The 18,339-nt window shown below is 37.7% G+C and overlaps 2 long non-coding RNA genes across 2 annotated transcripts in view; one reads left to right on the top strand and one right to left on the bottom strand.

Annotated features, from left to right (window-relative positions):
- Positions 1–16,889, bottom strand: part of LOC126922502 (uncharacterized) — a 177,515-nt gene extending 160,626 nt beyond the window's left edge. Inside the window, exons 1-5 of the long non-coding RNA XR_007712808.1 lie at positions 16,672–16,889; positions 14,979–15,119; positions 14,381–14,820; positions 14,013–14,080; positions 13,511–13,641 (exon numbers count right to left, since the gene is read on the bottom strand). This is a non-coding gene — a long non-coding RNA (uncharacterized LOC126922502). The remainder of the gene's footprint in view (positions 1–13,510; positions 13,642–14,012; positions 14,081–14,380; positions 14,821–14,978; positions 15,120–16,671) is intronic.
- On the top strand, positions 13,147–14,028 carry LOC126922506 (uncharacterized). The gene is made up of 3 exons (XR_007712819.1): positions 13,147–13,238; positions 13,469–13,687; positions 13,901–14,028. It is a non-coding gene; the product is annotated as an uncharacterized LOC126922506 (long non-coding RNA).
- Positions 16,890–18,339: the final 1,450 nt, after the last annotated feature.

Below are 18,339 nucleotides of genomic sequence, written 5' to 3'. Positions count from 1 at the left end.
AAGCACGGACAATTATATCGATCGAATCGTATCAATGCTCGTTGCGATTTAATTGGAGCAGTTTGCTCGGGCTCCGATACGTCAAGGATAACGTCAGGCTCTCGAGCCATTGAAATTCATCGAGCGGACGAGCGACGAATAAGTTAATTAGTCTGTTTTATTAGCAAATCCTTCACTCGGTATAATAACTCGTTCGTGCGTGTGGCAAATGATTGTTCGATCGAAACGAACCGAAAAATAGAACGAAACGAGAAAAACGACTGACAAGACAACGTTTCCACAGGATATCTATAATGAGATCGGTGGCATTGATTCGAGACAAAGTTGAAAATCACTTTGGCCAAACGTTCGAGTCGGAAGGTACGCCTACAGGCTTAGAACAGGCGCGAGTGATCTATTTACGATCAGGTGTGATCTATCGGCGATCGACGGCCGTGGGTGGCGGACATTCGATCCACGGTACTGGATCTCGACGCCACGCCACGCCGGTGAGAGGTCATTCTGACTCATTTGAGCCACCAACGTGACGTATTGTCCTGCGACAACGTTAACGTTGCACTCGAGATTATGTAAGCGTACATCGTAACGATATGAACGTGGATACGAGAAAGTAACGTGTATATAGTCGAAGAATATTGAAAAGTTTGGATTTGAAAGGAACGGAGGAAGGAAAGTAGATATATTCGTTTAAGATTGAACATTTTCCGAAGAAAAGAATTACGATACGAGGTAATTTTAATCCTGCAACATCTTTCGAGTAATTTCCAATTTAACTATATTTCTCTATCGTACGAGGTTTTGTTAAGTTCGAGGCAAGCATATTTGATTTCTTGTTTCAACGTTTCTCTTAAAATATCCAGTTTCTTTGAAGTTCAGGATCTTTCGATATTCGAGAACCACAAATAAAATGAACAGAAATAGAAAGTAGAGAAGAACTGCTCTAAATCTAAATTATCGTAATAGAATGTCTGCTATAAAAAAAATTACATTCATGTTTAAAATATTTGTTGCAATTGTAATTGCATTTGATATTTGATGCTGCACGTCTCGCTATGTTTCGCTGACTGTGTTTCGTCAAGAACCACTACTCCCAGAACGGATAGTCAGCAACACACATCGTTGTCTCGCATATCAAAATATAAACATGTAACCATTTGTGAAACTAATGATCTATTTCTTGATTCAACAAATTCACACAGTACGCGATAAATAATAATCATCGTCGTCGATACTCATTAAGTATTTTACGACATTTCACGGTAAATCGACTAGCAAAATAAACGTCACAACAGAAACGTTTCGACACGTGTGATTTACGAGTGAAACCACTAAAACCGAAAGGTCCGTGCAGTTAATATAAGACATAGTGCAAAATCGAAACTCGTTCCTTGCATTGTTTAATGAATCATTTAGCAACGTTCATCGAGTTCACCTACGTGAACCTTTTATCCGTTGTTTTAATAAGCTTCGTGTATAATATATCCACGTGGTTTGGATACAGAGGAAAAGAAGAACGAAAGAAAAGGATTTGCACGAGTGTATGCGTGTACGTGTGTACTGGCCGTGTGGCACAAAAGGAGCCTGCAGCGATACATGGCTCGACGTGGAGCAATATATATCGATCGGGAGGCCGATTGCGTAATTGCAATTAAAGCGATCTTGTAATCGTAAGCCGGGTATAATTAATGAACTGAATCGTGCTGACGCTCCGAGTGTTGTCTATCGCGGCGCACGATCGTGCTGCGGGGCCGTGAGTAAGCGCAATTTGCCATATTGTCTCTAATAATCCTGGCTAATTAGTTTTGTCTCCCGTTTATATCGGTCGCCACGGCGGCGCACCGTGCACACCCGTGAGCCTCTTCTGCCGAGAGCGTTCTACAAACGGAAGAGAAAGCATCGACGCCCACGCGTCCACACGACCACAACGCTGAAAAATTTGGAAAAATTGCCAGGATGAAAGCAAGTGGCGGGAGGGGGAGGCGCTCTGCACGTTCGTTCTTCTTCCTTTTCATGCAGCGACAATCGTGAGTGGTTAAGCGGACACTTGACTGTTTTGAGGGATTGAGGGATTGAAATTTTTATCAGCGTTCGTTGCACTTATGGAATAATTAAATTAGAAGCGCGGAAAAATATTTATTAAGACGAAGCGTTTGACAATTTTATTTACGGCGTAGACAAGCAATAGATTAAAAGTTTCTCAAAATATTTAGCAATGTGAAAAAGATATCGTTGTCCGTATAAATTGTTGTATTTGTCTGTTTGTGCGGATATTTCTAAAAGAATTTGCAAAGAATCGTACATTGCTGAAATCCATTTTATCATTTTATACGTAGTAACCATCGGAGAGAATCATGTTTCACCTTTAGAACGAAGTATAACACATTTATAAACATACTTAACTAGATATTAAACAGGTAGATTGCATTGTTTGCCAAGTAGTCGAATAATAAATACACGCTAATAAATTATTAATGATAATTTCAACTTCATAAAGAACACGATATTATGATAATTACATAATCGATCTGTGAAACTAAAAAATTCGATGTTGGATTACTCGATGAATTTACGATACCCTGTTTCTTAGTTCCCTAGTCGGAGATATCAAACGAAAGCACAGACGAAGAAGCTAAATTGAAACGTAAAGGCGAACTAGGAAATAATCAAGGGATCTTCTATCTATGCGCTTCTTCTACAAACAGGGCATAAAACCCGGCCGGTCATAAATCCGCGACCTCCGGTCGCTCGCCTTGCTCTCTTTGCTCTTCGTTCACCTCGTCTCTTTACGTTGCATTATCTTTGCCTTACGTGCAGAACTAATTCCACATCTTCTAATAGACCGTATCTGTTCCTCTATTTTCCCTCACTCTGCCTCCTTTCTTTTCCTTCCAACGCGAACATTCGCGAGGAGATAAAGATAATTCGAAGAAACTAGAAAATTGGAAATTACGCGTGGAGAATTTTGAGGGCGCGTTATTCGCTCCCAACGATTCTTGAATTCGTCACGACTACGTTAAATCGAACACGATGTTTTATTTAATTTCGTCTGTCCCAATTTTGATACAATGCCTATATATCTTTTTTATACGAAGAGTATATTTGAATATAACGGAATATAGACGAATTAAAAGTATTTTCAGAAATAGTTGACGAAAAAGAAATAAAAAGAAATAAAAGGAAAGGCTCGAGAAAACCCGAACATTTGATTATGAAAGAAAACACGTTTAAGATCGCTGATAACAAAGTCATTTATTCGATTGTACCTTACAACCCGTTGATACCGATATTGCAATCATAATTCCTCCAACAAAGGCCATGCACCGAAATCAACAATTCACTGACACGGTTCTGAGTGAAAGATCCTTTTATGCGAAGGCTGTAATAAAGTACGACGTTGGTTTAATTACACATACCGTGGTGGTCACTATGTACGTTTCTGTCGCAACATGAGCCAATAAAGCCTGGGGAAATCTTTGTTAAGGGATCGCCGCGAACCAAATAAATCTCAATACAAAGTCAATTATAGGTGGCAGCTATGGTCACGAGCGTGGGCGTGAATAGGTCGCGCGACGCGTTTACCTCACACGCACCAGACACTTCGTGTTGATTTACAAATTCTAGGGAAGCAAGGTTGGGAAATCTCCATCGTTGACTAACGCGTCCACCGGCAGACACAATAGCGTCATTTTCCCTTCCCTAACTGCGAGATAAACAAAATTTATCCGGCATAAACAGCTCGAAAGCGGACGAATGAATTTCATTGAGCTGAAATTACGAGGCTCTCGTTGCCAGATTCCAAAATTTTTGCGAAACGGAAAACACAGCTGCATTAGTAAGATGCATTTTCAGCTAATGGACACGTCCTGACTAGACAATTCGAAAATATTTATCGTTCATAAAGCCGACAGATCTACGAGCCGGTTCCTAGATTCGTTGCAACTGGACCTGATTCAAACGTGCGATGGCAGGCGTTGGCAAAAACAGATCATTCGTCAGATTAATATATTACGCGAATGAAATTCGTTATGCGAGTCCGAATCTCCAGAATCATATGTTGTTACGCGATAACGTGAAATTTTCATGTACCAAGAATCATTTTCATGGGTCTTTATGTGCAGGAGTTTGTATATTTTAATCCTTAACACACCTAGGTGAAGTCACGTAATGGGCCTCATTGATTGAAAATAACTCTTACGATTCTTATGTTTACGACAAAAATAAGATAATGCAAATTAATATAAAGATAAACAGAAACAAATAGTTTTGTATCCTTCGAAGAAAATGTCTGTTTACCACGAAAACACGTATCTGAATATTAACCAATGAATAAATTAAACTGGATTAAACCAAATAGTTTTATGAATATTTCTGTCAGAGTGACATTAAAGAATATTTGTATTCTGCCACGAAGCATCTTTTGTAAAATCCATCTTTCCAACTTACAGCGTGACATATTAATAATTAAAAACTGAAATTCGGTAAATTATTCGTGCTGAGATGTAGAAACAAACAAATGACGAACAGGTCGATTTATTCGTTGCAAATTCATCGTAAAGACATGCCAAATCCGAGTTGGCACTTGGAACGGAGCACGCAAACAGATCGCGAAGTATTCGAGACGGTGCGGCGCGAGAAGATTTATAACGTGGCGCAAGTGCAAGAACCGCCGCGACTTTCTGTTATTAATTTTATATGTTGCGCAATGCGAACTTCGACTACGGAGGCGTCGCGTTCGCGTGACGATATTAAATAGCCTGACTTTTAGCCGGGATAATTAACTCGAGACGAACGTGGAATGTTGGGACCTTCGTTTTATGAAGATACGAGTGAAACGGTCGACGATATACAGTGAAAAGAAAATGGAGAGAAAAAAGGTTTCGTGGCACCCCTTTTGCGCAATTACAGCGATTCTTCCTCCTGATTGTTTCTTTTCGTTTCCTCTTCTTTTTCCTTTTTTCTTTTTTTTTTTTCCTTCTTTCACTCCCTTCCATGCCGCGTCGTAATGACGGTCGCATAACTCTCGTGAAACGACTTCTGGCCAGGTCCACGGAGACAATCAGATAACTGCGAACACCCGCGTGATCTTATGTAACCGTGCACGCGTTACAACGTGCGTGTGACTCGCCACCAATTGCGATTGTGTGGGTATTACACGTTTTTGATTCCGCTGCCGAGGTTTTGAGTTTCTCTTTGACAGCTTTTAAGATCGCGATAGAGAGACGATGAAGGCAGAATATAGAAAACATAAAAGAATTTGATGTAGAGTATATGGATTCTCTCTTTTTATTTCTTTAATATTATATTATTATTCTATTCTTGTATTTATTTATTGTTATTCTTCTCTTTATTCTATCCTATTATTATTTTATTTCTCATGTATTTTATTCTTTTTACACATGCATATTCTAAAAGTTCAGACAAATGCAGAATATAAAAAATATTCGGAGAATTTCTCTGAATTTCACAGGATCCTACAAGTAATTTATACCAACGTAGACGATTCGTATATCTGAGAAATAAAAAATCAGTTCTTAGGATACTTCCTCTCCTGAAATGTCGGCAAACTATAGAATATAAAAACTCCTCAATAAATATGTAATAATTTCGAACGTCTACAATCTTTCAACTAAAACCAAAATACAAACGAAATAATAAAACCTTTGTTTTAACATCGAAAAGGTACAAAAGCTTTTGCCAATTTTGACGGAATAAAATTTCAAATAAACGATTATCACGGCTTAAGGCCCATTGAATTTCGCAGTGACAAAATGTCATCGGATTAAGAGATTATCACGACGTGACAATCGAGAACGCGGGGGTAATTGCCGCTTGCTCGTGACACAATGATCACGAGCGATAATGGCATGCTTAGGCCTTGCTAGACACTGGACGACAACGTGTGTCGCGATCGACTTGCGTCACGCACGCACGTTGAATAATTAATGATATCCACCGCATTGAAAGAAATAAATGTCGGCCCTCGCGGAATCGGGTAAACACACGGTGTGGAATTAATTTTGGCGTGTCGCAGCACCGAGAACCTGCTTAATCGATCGTGGAACACGCCCCTTCAAATGTAATTATTCGAGCAATGTAAACCTTCGGCGATAGGGAAAGCGCAACTCCCGCACGGAGCACGATATTATCTCATCGAATAACTACAGGTATGAAGATAATTCAACGTGGATAAATCGCTGAGTTACTACGACCGATATCTTCCTTTCTTCGGTGTTTGATTACCAAAGTATCGATGTTTGGTTTAATCGAGTGACACTTGCAAGGGAATTCTAAGAGTGCACGCGGTGCAAGGTGTTTAGATAATACACAGTAAGAGAAGATTAATTAAAAGCAGTTACATCATCGAGTTGCAGCGTGAATACCAATGTAATCTTAGTTAAGAGATAATTACTTTCAATCAGTTTCGTATTAAATGCCGCACATAATCAGGAATTCTTGCGAGAACGTAACGCTTATCACCCAAGATTATGGCCTCTATCTATCAGAAACTCGCAATAACTGCTATTTGAAAACGTTAAACTACCGCTTTGCCTAACCAAATTAAGAGCGAAGATATCAAACTGAAAGCGACCAATTCTTCAAACCTACCTAACACGTTAAGAAACTTACGAAATGAATCGATAATCGAACGAAGGAGCACGTTGTGCAAGAAACGCGCGCGCAAAGAAGTGTCCACGCTGGACAACGAGCCTCCATTCGAATAAAACATTGGAGTTATCGAAGAGAAAGAGAAAAAAGAACAAATTTCTGCTCCACTTATAGACAGAACTGTATCTGGCAGCTGCTGCGAGCATCGATCGCTCGATCCTCTCCCGAATCGTTTAACATTATAATGACGAGAGGCCCCCGAGAACACTCGTAACAGGTAGGAACATACCACGAGACCTGTTGCGAGAGAACGGACCCCCCGCAGCTTGCGTTCGCCGACGTCAGATGTTATCTTCATCTATCCGGGACCTAGAGAAGCGGGCCGCTAGATCGACTTTTCTTCTCCTCCTGTTCGTGCTCAGGCGAAAATATCGCGAGCCGACTGCGCCGCCTTTATCGCCACGATCTTTGGAGGCATCTTGGCCACGGCGAAAAAGGGAACCCGCATGTGCGTCGTTGTATCCAGCGTTTTTTGGAGAAATTAATGGCCCCTCTGCTGGTGGACATTCTGTTTTTTTGCTTCTCTTACGCGGACACTCTGGAATTCTTGTACCTTATGCAATTTTGCGGTACCTTTAAGACACTTTTTACCCTCTTTCCTTCGTTTTCGGTTTACTTTGGATCTCTAGACGGGGGAGAGGCTATTTGATGAATTAAGACGATGGTCTTTCGCCCGTTTGTTGTATATCGAACCGCCAGTATAGCGAGCAGAACATTCAGATCTGAGCGCAAACAGTGAATGTATCGTTTAATTTCAATGGTGCTGTGGGAATTTTATTGTGGAAATTCTATGGAAAGAGTTTAAGGATTACAGCGAATTCAAAGAAATTTTGTTTAGTGCGAGGAAATAGGAAGATCTTACGATTTGTCCAACTATCTTTTAATTGTGTTAATGGCTGATGATGGAATCGAATCGCTGACTGAAGGAATCAAGATAATCGTCGGAGGATGTTGATATAGTTGGATACGAATTACGGGGAAAATATTTTTCTTTAAATTTAAAAAAAAAGTGTTATTTCTAAATGAAAGTACCGTTTTTTATAGCGTTGGTTTCATGATTGATTATTAGTTTTATTGGACGATTCATAGAAATGTCATAGTGGTGCGACCTACTGGAAACTGTATGGACTACCGTCACGAAACTTTGTGTCGTGTTCTGTAATACCGACGACCGCGACAAAATCGGAACGTTCCCCACGCCCTCTATGATTTACATCGACGGTGAACATAAGAATTGCATTCAAGCAACATCTTTCAATAGGCAACAGGAATAACTTTACAATACCTGCTGATCCTAACACGGAATTAAATGTAGAATTTAACATGTATAATACAAAGTTACCGAAAGTGAGAAACATTTGACATAAAAGGTAATAATTAAAGCAGAATATAACGAAGAAAATTAATTTAACACATTAGTCGCCCAGCGTAATTCGGCTAAGTCTTCCACAGGACCCAAATCCGACCGTCGGTATGCTTTCCAGCCAGAGTATTCCGAGGGATCTCATGGCATATATCCCAGAGATCTTTCATTTAGTCGAGACGCATATCAGCGATTTTTTCATCCTCAAAATGTTCAGTAGAAAATATATTTGAAAGTGAGGAGAGTAGTATACAATAATGAAAAAACTGGTATCGACAGAAGTGACCAGATGGTCTCGACCAACAACAACTTTTTTAGATTCAAACCGTCCTGTTAACGCTCCGAAAGAACTAGGTGACTTTAGTCACCCGTTATTGTACCCGCGTTAATGCATGAAGGTATGAAGAAGAAGCCTCCTACCAACGTGGCTCGTAGGCGACCTTGTTCATGGGCAAAACTAGCTTTTTCGCTAAAGAAATGTTCATTTTTGCCATTAGGTGACTACCCGCTTTCTCCGTGAATTTTAAGAGCGCCTAATAAACACAAGGACTTTTCTAAGTACCAGCTATAAACCGAAAACACTTATAGGATTAGAAAATCCTTTCGGATATGCACATGAACTTGAAAACATATGTTAACACAATTGTGTTAACATATGTTAACTCGATAGTTAAAAAGTTAAGATTTGTGGTGGATCCTTAGGTTTATTGAGGATCGGAATGACGGTACGTGGACTGTAGGCTGCAAGGGAATGAAGGACGTCGCGCGAACCATCTCATGCGACGTAAGAAGTATTTTTAAAAGATCTCGACAAGTAGATACGTTCGAATTATGTCGGTTTCTCCATATCGGTTGAATTGAATTCAATAGAAAAATAAAGTAACATATACTAATTTTGTTCTAATTTTATAACGATTTATTCAGCGAGATAGCTTGCTTATTTTACTTTTTAACATTTTAACGTCACGTTTTAGAGTTCTACAAAAACATGCTTCTCTTTAAAAGTCATGTACTTCAAACAAAATCTGGTTTACTTCCTTTTCAAATGCATTATGAGATCCATCACGCTGATTAACGAACGATTTTCATAAAAGAAATACACTTCTTTTTGCGAAATCCCCTCATTTCTACAATTTTGCGCATAATAAATATTCAACTACTTCATATTCAAATACTCAACCTATTCATTCAACGTCATATTTCTAGATCCGCCATTCAGTATCTACCGTCATAAAACCAGACACTTTCTTCCAGCTTCATCTCGGAAACTTCTTGTTGCTGACTCATTTCATATCGTTCGTATAAAAAAGTTTATCAATATCAAATCTTTGCGAACATTCCCGGTCGGCTATCCTAAACTTCACGTATTCGATCGAACATTTTCACGCGTGGCTCTACCTGGATACCGCCTTCGTTAACGATGTAACGATAAAGGGTTGTATTCATTAGGAAAAGTAGATTCGGTGGCGCGGTTCATCGAAATTCCTTCAAAGCACCAAACTTTAACCCTGTGAGATGACCTGTAGGTACGAGCGCCGCATATAGGCAGCAACCACGTGACGAATCCTGGGTTCGACACTCCATATATCGGGCATATACCAATACCATCTGTAGTCAATAATATATTTTTTCGTTATCGGCAGAACATTTTCTGTTGATTTTATTGATATATTGGATTAATCACTTCTTAAAAGTTACTCAGTGTTGAAACAACATCAAAACGTTTTATGCAATATATTTCAAACATCCAAACGATCGTATACTGTTTCGTGCTAAAAAAATCTGTTAAATCCATTGACAATGAAACGATATTTCATATACGGCTCTTACAAGAATTATTGTTATTTAAGACTTAGAAAAACGTATATACAGCAACCACGTACACTGTGCGCATTTCTGGCGCGCGCTTCCGTTTAGTGATAGTACTAGCAGACTGGACTGCAGAAGCGAAGTTAGAGGATCTTTGATGAATGATCACTTGCTGATTTCGCGTGTCTACGCGCTCGTAATTCCGCACGTTCTTTTTCTTACAATTAACACCTGAATGCGACTGTTAGTATCATTCTTACAAGTTCTTAAACCTAAGGAAAAGTTCTCCAGATCACTGAAGAATCTTCATTAGGTTTAAGATGTTGTCATTTGTACTGATGAACGATCGCACTCGCGCAGCTCTTGTAGCTGTATTACATCGTGTGATCCAGGAACGGTCTCCGACAATACAATCGGAGAATTTAGGCATTTTGTAAACGCAACTCTACTTAACGAAACGCGGTCATTCATTGTCGCAACGCTAAGAGGAAAAATAATTAGAAATCGCTGTTACGTCGCCTAAAACATCTGCATTCCAGCCCTCGCGACCGGACAGCCAACGGCCTGCGTAACGTCATTCCGACCCTCAATAAACCTCAATAACCCAATATAGCCTTTCACTTTCACGGTATTGTATTAACATGCGTCTTCAGTCAATCCCTTTGTCCTGAAGAATTTTGTTACGCCACGAGGCTTACCACAGGCTGTATTTTCTAACCGTCGCTCGCGGCCCTACAGTGTCGCAGGCAGATCGTCTTATCTGACCGCCGGATCATATACAATGTATGGACGAGCGCATAGTTGTCGCCAAGCAGCGAGCTCTCGAAACGTTGAATTTTGTCCGTTACGTTTTCCACACAAGAACGGACATACGTGATCATAGGCGCGAACGATGACGTGACCCGAGCATAGTGGGGGTCGTCTTCGAAATGAGACAAAGGAATCATCGAAAGACGAGCACTTCCTTCTGACGAGCCGAACGTTATACATCGTATAAATTTATATCTATTTAATCGTGTAGACTAAGTGTTGGAAATATATACTTTAACTCTGTGAACCACAGTTCATGTTATACTAACTGAATCACCCCTATTATCCTAACCGAAATCAGGGGATCGAACTATTCGTGGTGTCGATTATTGCAATCGTAACGGGAATTTACGACTCCCGTTGACGCATATTCTCGCGATTGCGTCTCCCGCGATAGCTCGAAAGTACAATCGCGATGGATTAATATCGCAACACTAACTCTTAAAGTGAGTTCAATGAAAATTACTATTTACTATATGGAAAAGTTACTTCAAATATTCTGATATTGTAACTTGCAATACTATGAAATTAACTAAAAACTAACATTTTTATAATTAATTTTAAACGATAGAAAACAAGATAAGTTCTGATGCGTATAATTCTCTAAGAAGTTCTAAAAATCCATAATAAAAATTTCAAAAGATAATCGCGATATCATAATTCGCAACTCTAAAGCAAACGAGATTATCATTTTGTTCCAACTCGAATTCAAACCGGAATCATTCTGTCGCTACACAAATAAAAAGCCACGATATTATTTCGTTGCTCTAATTCAACCCGCAATTAATCTCTCGCGACACTAATAAGAAAAACCGCGATTTGCCCAATGTGATGATGCACTGATATATACATCGGCCAAAAAAAAGAAAATACTATTAGTACTGCTACAAATACTAAAAACGAGCATAATGACAAAGTAGCAACAAGAATGACTTCCCATGCTCTGGATGACCCAGAACATGGGGAGGAGTCATTAGTAGTTGCCCACTTCTATGGCAATTTGGCGGGCCTCTTCGGCTATAGCCTCAAACAAAAATGAAACTTATAAAGGTAAAATAAAAATATAAGCCGCGGAAGCTGATTCAAGTGCACATGAACTGATCAACGATCACAGTAGTAATCGTTGACCATTCGCATGTGCGTAGCTCGAGCGACAAACGTTTGTTTCGGGCAAAACCAGAGACGAGAGCATGCTCTACTCGTACTAGTTTCGCCGTCGATTTTTCAAATTAGATTTCCAGAAACAGGTTGGTCACTCGAAAACGCACCAACCTGACCAGAGACTGTGCCAACCTGCCCGGCCCTACCTACTTATAATAAGCAGACACACCAGAAAGTATACTCTACCTATGCTACCTAGCCCTATATTTAAAAAATGGCAAAACAAGCACACCAACACACTCGCTCCATGATTCTCACACAAACGCTTAGGCGCAAAGGACCTATACTAGAGAGGACGTCCCGGGACGCCTCCAACACCCGAGCTTAACATACAACATGCACGCTATAATTTACGTACCATTTTCCTGAAATCGACTGACGAAGGCTAGTGACCATTGCGCGAAACTTGATAAAACACGCGTAAAGAAATTGTATTGTTAAATTAAATGTAAGTAAACCTGGAATTATAATTGTAATTGACAGCAATATTAACAAAGTGATTACACTTAATCGTGTGGATGATATTATCACAAATTGTGATTGTATTGATACATAAAATGAATTGATATATGTCTCAACATATTTAATATTTGAAGTTGTAGCGAATGAGAAAAACGACGCAATTCCACAGCCTAACCACACACACACACAATGTGGAAAATACGTCGTGCACGGTATACTAGCACATCGTCAATCGCTGAGAAATTTTTGCATTAATTATGATCATCATGCCCAATGTCTTTCTCCCATTCAAGTAGCACCTAGGCACGTGAATAAGATCCTGACAATGGGCATGGAAAAGGTTAAATCTGAAAATTCTGATCTAAAAGGAAGATTAGTTTGTCTAATTTCTACTTAACGGACTAATATATTTTTTATTGTATATCTTATTACTTCGTTTAAAACTATAACAACTCTACTTTATTGATTTAATAAATTACTGAAATTTTAATATTACGAAAAAAGTAGCATGGATTGAAAAAAGACCAAGACTCGATGAAACGAAATAATTGACTCTAAATGTATTGCCAAGACAGAGATAATCTCAGACAATCTCTTCGTCAAAGTACATTTTTGAAAATACAGAAGCAGTGTTCAAAATTATCGCTTTGATTAGAAAATCTACCTGACACGAAGTTTCTTCTTGCATATAAAATTTCACACATTCTTGTACGAAAAAAAATGAATTTTAATTCATATTTTAAATTCTATTGAAGTTTATAATATCTGAAGTCAAATTAATGAATGTGACTTAATGTTGTCATAAAATAGAATATTAAATTGAAGATTATTTATTGTATCGTATATTGTATGTGTCATTATCAGTGAGTGACAATTGCATCTTTCATAGCAACGAGATCGGAGGGCATCCAATTTCTCCACTACTATGGAATTTTTCATACTAACTATGAAAATGCCAAGATTTATGGTAGGTCCATAAGATTATTGAGGGTACACAGTAAAGATGTATGGACATCTGGTTGCCATCTTGCCCATGGCATGGGCCTGGTTTGTGTAAAGAGTCACTGAACGTAACAGATATGAAAAAAGAAGTTACTACACACAGGTATAAAAAATACCCGCAGTCACTATGCTTGCAAAAAATTTCTATATAATACAACCAGTCACCTATACTGATTTGGACCTTTCACCCTATAGCATGATTAAGTGACAGGAGGAACAGAAATGCATGCGACTCACCGTTAGAAGCAGAGGATCAGAAGCATTATGCCATCAAATCGCCACGCTATCCCAGCCAATGTCATCAGAAAGACTAACATCAAACAGGAACCATTGAAAATCCAATGATAGAAATAGAGATTGTGCAAAATCTGTTACAGAACAAAACACAATGAGTGATTGCTAATTATTTGGAAAGTTAGAGATAATAAAAAATAAAAGTTTATTAAAATTGGCAACATTAGTAATAATAGACTAAAATTCTAATAAACTTCAATAAGTATAAAAACTGAAACTCTAAAATGAAATTTTAAAATCTAAAAATTAAGAATCTAATGATTTCTTTAAATACGTTTGTCATTTGTTTTATAATTCGATATTAAGACATTAACACTTTATTTATTTTAATAGGAGAGTAACTTTAGAAGATTCTAACCATCCAAAATTTCAATCAAACAAAAAGTATTCAAAGAAAAATATACAGAATAAATATAATTGAAGTACGATACGTAAAGATACTTACATTCTTGGCTTTTGAGCCACTGTTAGAACATTCCCAAGGAAGATGAAGAAGCTGAAGCAGTGATATGCCTATAATAAAACAAACATAATAACCAATAGCAATAATAAAGACCGAAATTCTAATAAACTCTAGTAAGTATGTAAATTGAAACTCTAATATAAAAGTTTGAAAACAAAACATCAGTAATTTTTATGTGCATCAGAAAGTCTTATTGTAATTGAACTTTAACACTTTCAAACTTTATTTCAATTAAAAAAGATATTTATAGCTTTCTAAATTATCAATCATCTTTATTTCATAATTAACAATAATTCAAACAAAATACAAAAAATTGAACAAATTGAAATATAATATATAAAAATACTTACATTCCTGAGATCCTGCAGAGGCTTTATCCTCTTGAGAAATGCACTAGCTTGTTCGACCGTTCGCGGGAAGACGCGATTGCCAAGAAGCCCGCCAACGAGAGCCGTAAATTCCCGTTACGATTTCATAATCGATGCCACGAATTAGTCGATCTCCTATTTCAGTTAGAATAATAGAGATGGTTGAACTGAAGTAACAGGTTATAATATACACTTTATTCTAACAACTTTGTAGTAACTTTGTAGTAACAAGTTGAATTGATGACTAGTCAATGGACGGAAAATCAATCAAGAGATGGTGACTGATCCAAGGATGAAGAAACGTAAAGTTCGGTGACGATGCTGTCGCAGAGGAAAACTATTGATGGGTGTGTCTAGCGCACAGTACCATCGGATTCGTTGATGGCAATTTTGACTAGGGAGGTGAGGGTAACGGTCATTGTCTGTAATTGGACAAGAAAATGGTTGGTGAGCAAGAATAGATGCTGGTCGCCCCCGATCAAAGATCGCCCGTGAGTGGCATTTTGCATGGGAAAACTGCTTCCCAGTGTTTTCTCGAAATGGACAATAAATCTAAAAAATATTTCAACTAAAAAAATACCTGTTTAGTCTGAAGGAAATTAACTATGAAAATGCTAATATTTATGGTAAGTCATGGAGACTCTTCAAGGTCCGCAATAGTGATGTGTAAACATCTGGCAGCCATCTTGTCCAAGGAATGGAGTCCGGTTTGTGTAGTCACCTGAGATAACAGACTAAAATACCCAAACCCAATGTTCGAAAAATATATTTATATACATAAAAAGAAAAATAAAAGACTACGTTACCGTGACCACTTAAATTATGATCGGCGAACAAGAACTCTAATATCGCGTACAAACTTGTTTGATAAAATTTTATTACTTTCGTGTGTAATTATTTGATTGAATTTGATCAAAACTATCGTGATTTGAAAATATTGAAAAAGACACTAAAGCGTAGTAAACACTGACTCACAAACTAAGTGACAAACATCGCATTGCGCGCGGTCACAAATATTCTCTGGAAATAAAGTTCTGTAATACCGGCCGGAGGGAGGGTGTAAAAGAAGGGAAATATCGTTTCGATATTTTTCTTCTTTTTCTATCGAACGTTTATTTAGAAGATACAGCTAGCTTTTTTACACTTAAAAGATTATTATTAAGAAATTGGAATAAGTATGAAAAATATAAGTTGAAAATTATAAAATATTTCTCGATATTGAACAAATGCTTATGAATACCGTGAATGCAATGCAATCATTCGCAAGAATTATATTGTAAATGTTCGTTATTAGAATACGAAATATACACTCCATTATCACACTATAGTCGCTTGTTATAAATATTCGAAAATATTTGCAAGAATTCAAAAATTCACAACTAAATATCCTTAGAGAGTACTATTATATATAAACGCGCGCGAAACGTTCCTTTGAAGTATTTGTTTGGATCTAACTGCGCGCCACCTCTATGAGAAACGTACAAGTTACAAAATTGCAAGTATATGACGTTAACTGTAGCAAATTCACATAATATAGCAAAAAAAATTGAATTTGATAAGTAAATGTTACTATACCTATCGAAATTAGTTCAAGCTATTGTTATTAAGATTTCTATGTTTCAAACTCTGTCTACACGAATCTATCGTTAAATTATCAAGAATCATTATCTATATCGCGGATTACCTTAAAACGATAATTCGTTAAAAATTTGTTTGAAATAAGAGAATGATTTCATATATATTCAAATATTTCATAAATATAAATTGTATATCAAATATTACCCATGTTCAAATAAGAAGACAATAGAATTGTCCATACACAGCTGTCTTACTTAAAATATTATTGTTAAAATGAAACATTATCAAATATCATCGGATTGATGACTAATTGTCATTGCGTCCATATATTAATATTCCTGTGACTTCTATATTATCCCTGCTAACGACCAATAACTGCACAAAAAATAACGAAGTTAAAATAAATGTATAAAATAATTAAATGAAAATACAATCAAACTTAAATTTTATTACAAAAGCTTACGATAGGAACTACCGGTAACAGTATCGTTTGATAAATAGACGACTGTAGAAAAATTGAAATAAGAAATTTCAGGAAACCACTTAATTTCATTACCTTAATGTTAGACGAATCGTTAAATAAACGCGTATTATTTAAACGTTATTAATAACGAGATATAAACGATAGCGAAAAGATAATGAAGAAACGATATCACTGAAAATGCGTCACCAATAGGTTAGAATACATTACACACCTGACTCAACACGAACCACGTTGCCGGCACGAAATAAGACAACAGAATGACTCCTCGCACCTTAGTCTCGCTGCGCAACTTCCAAAGCGGTGGGGGGTCACACAAGCAGGTACGGAAGGTTAAGCGATCTACAAAAAAGAAACGTAAACATTACCTACGCAGTAAACAAAACATTCGTCATTCACGCAACGCTTACACGAATGTTTCCAAATTTCAAACAAAACATATGTATATCGCGCAATATTTATATCTTACACAATGATAACATCGATTTTTATAAACATCTTACAATAATTCGTAGCCCTACTGGCAGTATTGAGTATCAAAAACACATTTGTCTAACTTGGAACGAGAGAAAAAAAATAAAGCTACTGTTATGTCGCGTGAAACGGTCTGTGCGACGTCCTTCATGTCTGACCGTCAAGGCCCAGCACCATTAGACAGTCCTTAGGTTTATTGCACGTTCTTACAACGTGGAAAACGTGGATATTTGTCTAACAGAAAAGCCAGTTTTCTCCTTGAACAAGGTCACCCCCGAGCCACGTCGGTAGGAGGCTTCCTCCTCCGATTTTCATTTATTAACGTTAGCTATAACCAATGGACTTTCCTCCATAATCTCACAAGAACGAACTTCACTTGTTCTCATCACCATAGAGCAGTCACTACATATCTATACTTAGTCTGTTCAATTGCTATTTCTGCTACGTCACGAGGGCCTTGCTCTATTACGAAAGAACATTCAGTGCTCATCTATCGGAATGTCATATTTCAAAGCATCGTCTACGACATTTATATCATCTGTAACGGTGTAACTCTTCAGTGTAATAAGTGTTGGAAATACAAATTTTATAACCTTGTTAATCGCAGTGTTATACCACATCAATCACCTCTATTAATCCACAAAAAATAAGGGGATCGATCTATTCGTGATGTCGATTCTTATAATCGTAACGGGAATTTACGACTCCCGTTGACGCGTTTCGTCGCGACCGCGTCTCCCCGCGAAAACTCGAAAATACAGCTACTGACATTGTATATACAATTTCGTGTCTTGCAAAAGGGACATACTAGTCGTACTAAACTGTTCATTCTATTTTCGCGACACTAAACTTTTAGAAACATCATAAAGTTATAAATTCTAACATGACTGCAATAAGCTTTCCTTAAAAATGGGTAAACAAGGGGAGCCTTGATCGATCAAACCATTAAAGAAAAATCGCGGCATGCCCGGAACGAACGAAATCGCGATCTCTCAAAGAACTAACGAACCTACACGATACACTCCCGTGCACGAGATAACCCCAAATTTCAACGGAAAATCCAAGGATTGACCGTCACCCGATTCCTGTTTCGCCGTTCGAATTGCAGCTACTTAGCTCTTATTACTTGCTATTATTATATTATAATTATATTACTAATAATTATACCAGTTATAAGATTAATTGCTTTGCTGTATAGAGTGGGCTGTCGCCTATGTGTCGTTCGATTTGATGATCACTGTGCGCTTCGTTGCGTAGGCTGAGCCTTTTTCGCTTCTGTAAGGAAGGTTGCCTGCGTGCAGGAATATTTGGACGATATTTAATTGTCAATAACTAAAAAGCAAAGCCGAAAAGGCAATTTTTTATTTTTGATTTTCGTCTTATTTCGGCTTCACGAATCACCCCTTAA

Source organism: Bombus affinis, chromosome 12, assembly GCF_024516045.1.
Source record: "Bombus affinis isolate iyBomAffi1 chromosome 12, iyBomAffi1.2, whole genome shotgun sequence".
Taxonomy (NCBI): domain Eukaryota; kingdom Metazoa; phylum Arthropoda; class Insecta; order Hymenoptera; family Apidae; genus Bombus; species Bombus affinis.
Note: the sequence above shows the minus strand (reverse complement) of the source record. Positions and strands in the feature narration are given on the sequence as shown.